Genomic DNA, 10,345 nt, shown 5'->3' with positions numbered 1-10,345 from the left:
ATGATTTCAGGAGTAGATTCCTTAGTGCCCCTTACCCATTCAGCCCATCCCACCTCCCACAACCCCTCCAGTAACCCTCAGTTTGTTCTCCATATTTATGAGTCTCTTATGTTTTGTCCCCCTCCCTGTTTTTATTTTTGTTTCCCTTCCCTTATGTTCATCTGTTTTGTCTCTTAAAGTCCTCATATGAGTGAAGTCATATGATATTTGTCTTTCTCTGACTAATTTCACTTAGCATAATACCCTCCAGTTCCATCCACGTAATTGCAAATGGCAAGATTTCATTCTTTTTGATTGCCGAGTAATACTCCATGGTATATATATACCACATCTTCTTTATCCATTCATCCATCGGTGGACATTTGGGCTCTTTCCATACTTTGGCTATTGTTGATAGTGCTGCTATTAAAATTGGGGAGGCACCCCTATTTTTAAGGCCCTTCTCATAGGTAGTGAAATGTGCGACTCACCAATGATGTTTAGATGTACAGTTTTGGAATTCTTGTGCATTTTTCATGCACTTAAAGCCAGCATTTTGGCTTTAAAGTCTCTTAAATTATGCTTGCATTCAGGGGGATCCTTGATGTACTTTAGAAAACATACAGACACTCTTAATACATGAACACATGGTGGGTTTGCTGAGAAGCTAGGTTAAAATCTTTACAATTCAGGGAAAGAGAAGGATGTGCTGACCTTCAGGCCAATCTGTTATTTGTCTGCTTTCCCTTCTTAAATTAGTAGTTTTCCCAGTGTGGAGGTTTCTCAGAAAATTAAAAATAGACCTACCCTATGACCCAGCAATAGCACTTCTGGGAATTTACCCAAGGGATACAGGAGTACTGATGCATAGGGGCACTTGTACCCCAATGTTTATAGCGGCACTCTCAACAATAGCCAAATTATGGAAAGAGCCTAAATGTCCACCAACTGATGAATGGATAAAGCAATTGTGGTTTATATACACAATGGAGTACTACAGGGCAATGAGAAAGAACGAAATATGGCCCTTTGTAGCAACGTGGATGGAACTGGAGAGTGTGATGCTAAGTGAAATAAGCCATACAGAGAAAGACAGATACCATATGTTTTCACTCTTATGTGGATCCTGAGAAACTTAACAGAAACCCATGGGGGAGGGGAAGGAAAAAAAAAAGAGGTTAGAGTGGGAGAGAGCCAAAGCATAAGAGACTTTAAAAACAGAACAAACTGAGGGTTGATGGGGGGTGGGAGGGAGGGGAGGGTGGGTGATGGGTATTGAGGAGGGCACCTTTTGGGATGAGCACTGGGTGTTGTATGGAAACCAATTTGACAATAAATTTCATATATTGAAAAAAAATTAGTAGTTTTCCTCCTCCTCAATATATACTTTTCCCCTCTTATTTCATATTTTCTCCCTAGTCCCAAGACTGGCTTTTTATGCTATTACTCTTTATAGTTTTCTACCAATTCTGTAATGCTGAAGACCATTTATCAAAGATGCTGTAGAAGAGGTTTGGGATTAAGTAGAAGGTGGGCCCAGAGTTGTCCTCTGTGGTCCTTCAACTCCAGGATTGCATGGTAAATCAAGAAACAAACCAGATTCAGGGAAAGAAGTTGAGAGAAACCAGTCAGGCTACTGTTGGTGAAGAGTCAGCTGAAGGTGAGAAATGACAGCTTAAAAAATGATAGCACATTGATTTTCTGCCCCACTACATGTCTAAAACCAGTAGTTCTTTTGGCGGATGAACACCGCAGGGAAAACGTAGGCAGCTATGTTACACTGACCGACAAATGCCATCTTAGTAACCAGAGTGAGAGAGCTCAAGTCAGCAGAAAAGTCCAATGTAATTAGGCTCTCTCAATTTTTTATTCTGTACCAAGTTCTAACCTTTTATCGTTTTAATACAGGAACTATGGATTAAATGGGTCTCAGGAATTTCAGTCCCCTCTTAAGAAAGTATCTTCTGATCCTAGTGAGGGAAGCTTTTCTGGTAGTCTAAGATGTCTCTTTAACTGTTTTTGCTGCATAGATGAAGTAAGCTTTCTGGGCTCACAAATGTGAGACACCTGTTAAGTGAACCCAAGTTTTGTGGAAGATTGGGTGCTTGAATTAGGGGAACCAAGTTAAGTTATTTATCATTTATTTTAAATCGAGTAATAGCTGGGAAGAAACCTAATGACCTGGTAATGCTTATAATAGCTTTCAATCCAAAAAGTAAAAATGCCAAAAACTAAAAATTAGTAACCTTCTGAGTTTGGCAGTAGTAATTGGAAAACCATCTGTTGTTTCACATGCAAATGTTGCTAAAGGAATTTTCACATTAAGGGTGAGTAAACATGTTTTCCTTCTTTTTGTTTGATAATAATACATAGAGAAGCATCTTAGAAGACTTATTACTGTGGAGATTGTTGCAAATAGTGTACTGAGGGTTTTGTAGCTCTATTTTCCGTAGACAGCTCTACCCTTGCAGTGTTTTGTCTCCGGGGTATGTGAGCAATTGTCACAGTCTTAAAGGAAAAAAAAAGTTGTGTTGTATTGTAATTCTTTTATTTTCTTTCATCCTTAAAAAAAATTGCTACCATCCTTCAGAGGAGACCTTTACATGTTATTTAATAAAATATTTTGGGATTGTAGGGCAGATAATAATGATTAATCAATGTAGTGGCTTTTGGCAAATAAAGTATATAAAACAACATGTCGGGTGCTTGGGTGCCTTGGTTGGTTAAACGTCTGACTCTTGATTGTGGCTCAGGTCATGATCTCACGGTCTGTAAGATCAAGCCCCAAGTCGGGCTCGGTGCAAAGTGCCGAGCCTGCTTGGGATTCTCTCTCTCCTCTCTCTGCCCTTCCAAATCTCCTTCTGCTTGCTGTGCTCTTTCTCTCAAAGTAAATAAACAAACTAAAAAGTGCACATCTTACTATTTATGTTGAAAAGGTTCAGGAATAGAAACCTCCTAACACATTGATATAATCATCCTAGTGTAAATATTTGAAAACAAAAGTAAACTAAACCAATCCAAGATCAGTATTCATTGTCCTTTTGTAGTGGAAGCTTTGTAATTAAATCATCCCTCCTTTTACCTGAGGGCAGAAGAGGATGGTGTAGTAAATTGTAACACTAAATCTGTTTGTTTAGATTAGTAGAATACTTTTCAACAATATTTGAGTGATTTGACTACTTAAAAATTTCAGTTAGCTTTAAGAACAAAGAGGAACTCTTCTTCAAATCTCGTAAAACCTAGCTTGAAAAAAAAAAACACTAGCTTGAGCACTGATGGGGAAATGGGGGCTCAGACAATTTTGGAGAGAAATAAGATCACTTAATAACGTTAGCTGACAAAGTGTAGTTTCTGAAAAATGTTTACTTTTTAGCTTTATCTCCAGGAAGATGAAGCAAGACTGTGAGGATAATGGAAAAGTGATCTTAATTTGTCTTTATCTATTTCATCTGTCATTTCCCTATGTAGTTGGAAAAGAAATCATATTCAGAAAAAAAGAATATTCATCCTTCCATATACCTGAGAGTAGTTTATTCTGCCATACACAAAAATCTTACTTTCAGCAATTTATTGGTGTATATTTGACCTATCCTTTGGGGGAGAGAAATACCCAAGTTACTCTTGCTACTTCAGACAGGCATCATGTGTCATGTCGTTGAGGGCTGAGGTAGAGGATGTGGTAAGTTTCTTGGCTGCCCCAAATCTGGATTTTACCCTCAGCCTCCATTATTTTGTTTGCAGTTTTATATGTTCTTGGGACATTAGAGAACAGTAGCAAAATATTATTATAAAATCACATATCAATGCTAAATATTGGTATATAGGGTTTTAGAATTCTTTTTACCATTAGAATAGACCAGTGTTGACCCCAAAAAAGCTCCAAAGTATTCCAGAGGTGACTCATTGCCCTATAAGATGTATTTCACTTTCTAAAAACAAATATGCTCCAAAAAGTTTTTTCTGAACAATAAATTTTATCTGATTTATAGTCCTTTTAAACATGTAACAAAAAAATAAGCATGTACAAAACAAGAAAAAGAGCCTTTGTGGGAAAAGGAAATTGACTGTAAGGAAAAATAAAATTATTATAGAAACGCAGAAAAATGTTATGTAGCCAGATTATACTTTTCTGATTTATAGATTATATTCTTGTGATACAATAATCTGAAGTTCTGACACCTTATTTCATGAAAAAGAGAAAATTTACTGGTCATGATACAGAATGTGTGTGTGTTTATGTATTTTAATACTCTTGTTTTACAAGAGAGATCTGTCTTCTCTTAACTTTCGCACAGATCAACTCAGTGTCGTTGGATGAAAGGCAAGTCCCCTCTCAGAGCGCCTGGGTGGCTCAGTCAGTTGAGTGTCTGACTCTTGATTTTGGCTCAGGTCCTGATCCCAGGGTTGTGGGATTGAACCCCATGTACTGGGCTCTGCACTTAGTGTGGAGCCTGCTTAAGATTTTCTCTCACTCCCTCTGGCCCTTTGTCCCTCTCCCCCACTGTCTGTCTCTCTAGAAGAAAAAAAAAAAAAGACAAGTCCTTTGCTCAGATGACAGCTAGACATTATGTAACAAGCAGCATCATTTGCTATATATTAATATGCATATTTTAAGCATTTTATTTATTTTTAGTGCTTTCTGATTTTTGGAATGGTTTTAGATGGGCATACCAAAGAATGAAAGCATGGATGACTCATATGAAAGACTGGTTACTAAAGATAAAGTAGTATACGTTTATGTGATATAAATCTGCTTTCACATTTTACCTTTGAGTCCTAATCTGATTCTTGACTTGCACATACCCTTTCCAAGATATATTTTGAATGAAGATTTTGTGTATAAAATAAAGGAAGTTAGGAAAGGTCTTTTCTGACCATGTGGAAGATTTACCTAGTTTCTAGTCATCTAGATTTAATGCTTATTAAATCCATGTTTTTTCTGCATAAATATTTTAAAAGGCAGAGAACTAAGAGTAGGGATAATTACTTCCTTTTAAAAAAGAGGAGGCAGATTCATTTTCTTTCAACTGTAGTGTTAGGAGTAATGGCAGATGTGGCAAAAGAGTAATGCTTTTATTTTGAAGATTTATATGTCTGTCTAGCTATATACATACACATAAATGTTTACATAACTTTTCAGATAATAGTGTAAATCCATGAATTTAAAAGCATCACGACCACTAGGGAATGAAGAGTGGTCCAAAAATAATTATGGGCCAAGGGGTATCACTGACCACAGGCATCAGTAAACAGAATAGTTTAATAGGCACTACAAATTTAAGAAGATTTATCCAAAGTTCATTGCAAACCTTGAAAATAAAAATAAAATTTTTGACATTTTTGTGCTGATTTTATTCTTATTTAAGAAGAAGAATGAGAAAAACTGTAAGAAATAATTAGGTAACTTGATATTTATTCCATTTGTCCCAGATTATTTTAGGCTTGGCTAGAAATGGGGATAGATTATGAAAAAGGAACTATGCTCTAGGTAAACCAGTATTCCTTAGTTTCCATCACTATTATTAAAGACTTGATAAATAGTTTCAAACACATAATCCACTTTTTTCTAAATTAGTCATGAAAACCTCTCCATCATAATTCATTTGAGTTCTCAGTGGCAAAAACTAAAAGATGTCTGGCCTTATTTGTGATGTGGCTGATTCAGTTAAGGGCACTTACGTGCAAGCTTTTAGGCTGTTTATCCTTTCTATGACTAGACAGGGAACATTCATGGGAAATAGCACTTTGTGAGACAGGATAAGAAGGGGAGAATGAGAATGGTATTTAGAATTCTTTTTTTTTTTTTAAAGCAAATACTTAAAATTTAAGTGATTTCTCTTTTTTTTTTTTTTATTAATTTCAAGCATTTTTAGTTTGTGCCCCTTTATCATATGTTGCAAGTGTAGCATTACAGTGACACTACATTCCATAATCCTGATCATGATTTTTAAAAATTCTTTAGATTTACATTTTCTTTCAGGTCTGCATACTCACTTAGGTATATAGATGCATTGCATTTATCTACAGGTGTTCAAAAAGCGTGAATATGGGGTGCCTGGGTGGCTTAGTTGGTTAAGCGTCCAACTTTGGCTCAGTTTATGATTCGCAGTCCATGCGTTCGAGCCCCAGGTTAGGCTCTGTGTTGACAACTGGAAGCCTGGAACCTGCTTCTGATCCTGTGTCTCCTTCTCTCTGCCCCTCCCCCGCTCACACTCTCTCTGTTTCTCAAAAGTGAATAAACGTTAAAAAAATTTTTAAGTGTAAATAATAGTTCTGATAAGTAGTGGACTGAAAACTAAGCAAAGAAAGTACAACTTCCATTTTTACCTCTGGAAGTGGTATTACCCCTATCATGCCATAGCTATGTTTCAAAAAAGTTCATTATTCTCCCAACTCCCATGTTCCCTTTCTGAACACACTTGTTCACACATAGCAAAGCAGTAGTTGGGTGGCTGTGTGGATACTGCTGGGGTTTCTACTATTCCTGCCATCAGGGCTACTGTGGTGGGTGGGGTAAGTGGCTGGAATCTGTACAAATCTCAGAGCTGCAGGTGTTCTCATAGTTATTCAGTTGTGTGGTTGTTGCAGTGTTATGTTTCCAGAGTTATTCCCAAATAATATGAAAAATCATTAGTTAATATTTGTTAATGAAGTGTCTAAACATTTACATAAAACATTTCCTCGGTGTTGAATTTAATAGTCATGAGATAATTATTATTCAAATGAAGTAGTAAACAATTGAATGTTTTTAAATGAATGTAATGTTTAAGAGTAGTAACATTTTGGGGTACTATGAAATCTCAACATTCCTACAGAATGAAACCAATATAGTCATTCCTCAAATACATGCTGACCTCTATGGTTTGCAAGTACATTCTTTTAAAGGTTTCTACTGCATATTCATATTGGCTTCTTTGTAGAGACACATCAGTTTGTAATCACTGCATCTTTATAATTTTAGAAATAGGTACAATGATGATGAAAAAGAAATCTATGCTTACTTTAGTATTGAGCTGGTGAAACACTTGATATATTAAAAATAATTTTGTATTTTATTTGGTTGACATTCAGCATTAATTATACCTTACCTCCACTCCAATATAGAATATCTTAGACTTTCCGTGATTAATTTAGCATAAACTAAGAAAAATTTTCTTTTGATGCTATTTACTTGGGCTAGAGTTGATATATTTGAATTGTTGTACCAATTCTTTTTAAATGAATTACAGTAAATGTGACTGATTCAATAAAAGGAAAACAAACCTTTTTGTATGAACTACAAATGCGTTATTGCTATTAAATACAAATATGGTTTTCTAAAATAAGCTTTGAAAGTAAAATTTAATGCTAATGGAAACAAATTCAATTTAAGCATCTGTTTATTAAAAGTTAACTTAATTTATTAGATGCACTTTTATAGTGGTTGCAGTCAGAATTTCAAAAGCAACTTTCCCTGAGCAGTGTATTTTGTTCTATTGGTGAGGCATGTGTGGCACAAGTGATAATAACTCAGTTGTGCAGGTGGCTAAAGGGCAGAGGTGGACACTTAGAGCCTATAGCTTAGATCTGTAAGCTTAAAGTGAATATAGGTTCTGAAATAATTTAAGAGATTAGTTTAGACAACAAAACATGTTTTTGCATAGCCACAGACTTATTTTCTGAGAAAGCTAAACTTTAGAGAAATAAAAGCATACCCATTTAGAGATAAAATGGGCATTCTGAACATACATTGTAGAACCAGTGCTTTGCATTTTCCTTCCCTACTTCTATGTGTACCAGCATTGTACTCTGCTATAAACGCTATCCCTCTGATAGGGAATAAAACAAAAGATCTGACAGCCAGCTTTTCCTCTTCTTAGCCTGTTATTAGCCAGATAGTGGGAAAAGAAATGTTTAAGATATAGCCCAGATCTTAAGGAGTTCATAGTCTTATATAGAGACAGATAAAACATAAGTATGTAATTAACGTGATCAGTGTAAACCTGATGTATGTATGAAGTGTTGGCACTATTTATCTGTTTTTAACTCTTTGCTCAAAGTTGTTTGCAGAAGGGAAGCAGAGGATAAGTGATACAATCTTCAGATTTTAAAAAATAGACACACACACACACACACACACACACATTCCACCACCCACCAGATGGTAAGTAGCATGATATTTGGAGGATTTTTTATTTTAAATTTAGGGATCACTTACTGGTTTCAGGATCATTTAGGCTAGCACTTTCTCCTGCCACCTGGGCTTTTCATCCCTTAGTATGGAAACTAAGATAGGCCGGACACTATTTTGAGGTGGGATTGGTGATCATCCACAATCACCATGGCTATCTGGGAGTAATTGCTGGTCGAGATATTGAAGCCAGATCTCCAGCAGAAGAGTGGCTGAAACATAAATACCCTCCTGATAAACAAGTTATAAAAGGGTATTCTTTTTTTAAAAATTATTTATTTATTTATTTATTTTTAAATTTTTTTTTTTTAACGTTTATTTATTTTTGAGACAGAGAGAGACAGTGCGTGAACAGGGGAGGAGCAGAGAGAGAGGGAGACAGAGAATCCGAAACAGGCTCCAGGTTCTGAGCTGTCAGCACAGAGCCCGACGCGGGGCTCGAACTCACAGACCACGAGATCATGACCTGAGCCGAAGTCAGACACCCAACCGACCGAGCCACCCAGGCGCCCCCAAAATTTTTTATTTTTTGAAAGAGAGAGAGGGAGACAGAGCACGAGCAGGGGAGGGGCAGAAAGAGAGGGAGACACAGAATCTGAAGCAGGCTCCACGCTCTGAGCTGGCAGCACAGAGCCCGGCGCGGGGCTCAAACCCATGAACCACAAGATCATGACCTGAGCCGAAGTCAGATGCTTAACCGACTGAGCCACCCAGGCGCCCCAAGGGTATTATTCTTTTAATAAAATAGCACAAATCATCCCTCTTGAAAAATATCTATTACCTCACCACGAGAACAGTTTGACTTGGATTAGCCACTGTGAATCCTAGTCTTTTTTTTTTTTTAATTTTTTTTAATGTTTATTCATTTTTGAGAGATAGAGAGAGACAGAGCATGAGTGGGGAAGGGGCAGAGAGAGGGAGACACAGAATCTGAAACAGGCTCTAGGCTCTGAGCTGTCAGCACAGAGCCCAACGTGGGGCTCGAACTCATGAACTGTGAGATCCTGACCTGAGCCAAAGTCAGACTCTCAACCAACTGAGCCACCCAGGTGCCCCATCTAGTCTTTGAAACAAAACTGAACATGTAAAGTAATTTAAACCACATTAGATTATTGGTAGGAGCCATTTGGCTGTAAATACAATATGCATAAAAATATTAAATGTTATTTTAGTTAAACTAATTTATATTTTTTTTTTTTTTTTTTTTAAATTTTGAAACCAATTTCCCAACTAGCAAATTTCCTATATTTCTTTGTATGTATGATTTTTTTTTTTTATTTATTTTTGGGACAGAGAGAGACAGAGCATGAACGGGGGAGGGGCAGAGAGAGAGGGAGACACAGAATCGGAAACAGGCTCCAGGCTCCGAGCCATCAGCCCAGAGCCTGACGCGGGGCTCGAACTCACAGACCGCGAGATCGTGACCTGGCTGAAGTCGGACGCTTAACCGACTGCGCCACCCAGGCGCCCCATCTAGTCTTTGAAACAAAACTGAACATGTAAAGTAATTTAAACCACATTAGATTATTGGTAGGAGCCATTTGGCTGTAAATACAATATGCATAAAAATATTAAATGTTATTTTAGTTAAACTAATTTATACAGTGGGTTTTTTGAGGAATGAATAGTAAAGCATTTGCCTCCTACACAATTTTGTAATATAGATAATATATTAACTCCCATTTTTGACCTCTTAATTCATGTTTTTATATTTTTAGGCCAGTGAAAAGAATTCCTCGCTATCAAGTTCTCATCAACATGTCAGACAGAATTAGGATATCCTCGACCTACATTCCTGAGGAGGACATAACAATAATTATGGGATATGAAGTACAGCATCCTAAATTACAAACTATTTTTCCAGGTCTTATTTATTTACATTGAACTAAAAATTAACTGTCAAGTAAGAACACTGATACTTAAAATAAGGTAAATTGCTGCTCCAGAAAAATGTATTCTTTACCATGTAACTGAATAGAATCCTAAATTTTGTCGGTAATATTCAGAAAACTTGTATATTTAATAGTAGTTCCTTTTACAAAGGTGCTTAGAATATAGTGGGTCTGTTTCAGATATCCTAATTGGAAATTTCTTTCTTTCTTTCAGAAAACAGCAATTAAAATTTGCTGCTTTCTGAAAGATTTTTTTAAAAGGGGGTTCAGGGGCGCCTGGGTGTCTCAGTCGGTTGAGTGTCTG

The 10,345-nt window shown here is 36.6% G+C and overlaps 1 long non-coding RNA gene across 1 annotated transcript; it reads left to right on the top strand.

Annotated features, from left to right (window-relative positions):
- The first annotated feature begins 1,348 nt into the window (after positions 1-1,348).
- Positions 1,349-10,001, top strand: LOC132667307 (uncharacterized). Its single transcript, XR_009605075.2, has 2 exons — positions 1,349-1,639; positions 9,868-10,001. It is a non-coding gene; the product is annotated as an uncharacterized LOC132667307 (long non-coding RNA).
- The last annotated feature ends 344 nt before the right edge of the window (positions 10,002-10,345 follow it).

The sequence above is a fragment of the Panthera onca genome, chromosome B2 (genome assembly GCF_046562875.1).
Source record: "Panthera onca isolate mPanOnc1 chromosome B2, mPanOnc1 haplotype 2, whole genome shotgun sequence".
Classification (NCBI taxonomy): domain Eukaryota; kingdom Metazoa; phylum Chordata; class Mammalia; order Carnivora; family Felidae; genus Panthera; species Panthera onca.
Note: the sequence above shows the minus strand (reverse complement) of the source record. Positions and strands in the feature narration are given on the sequence as shown.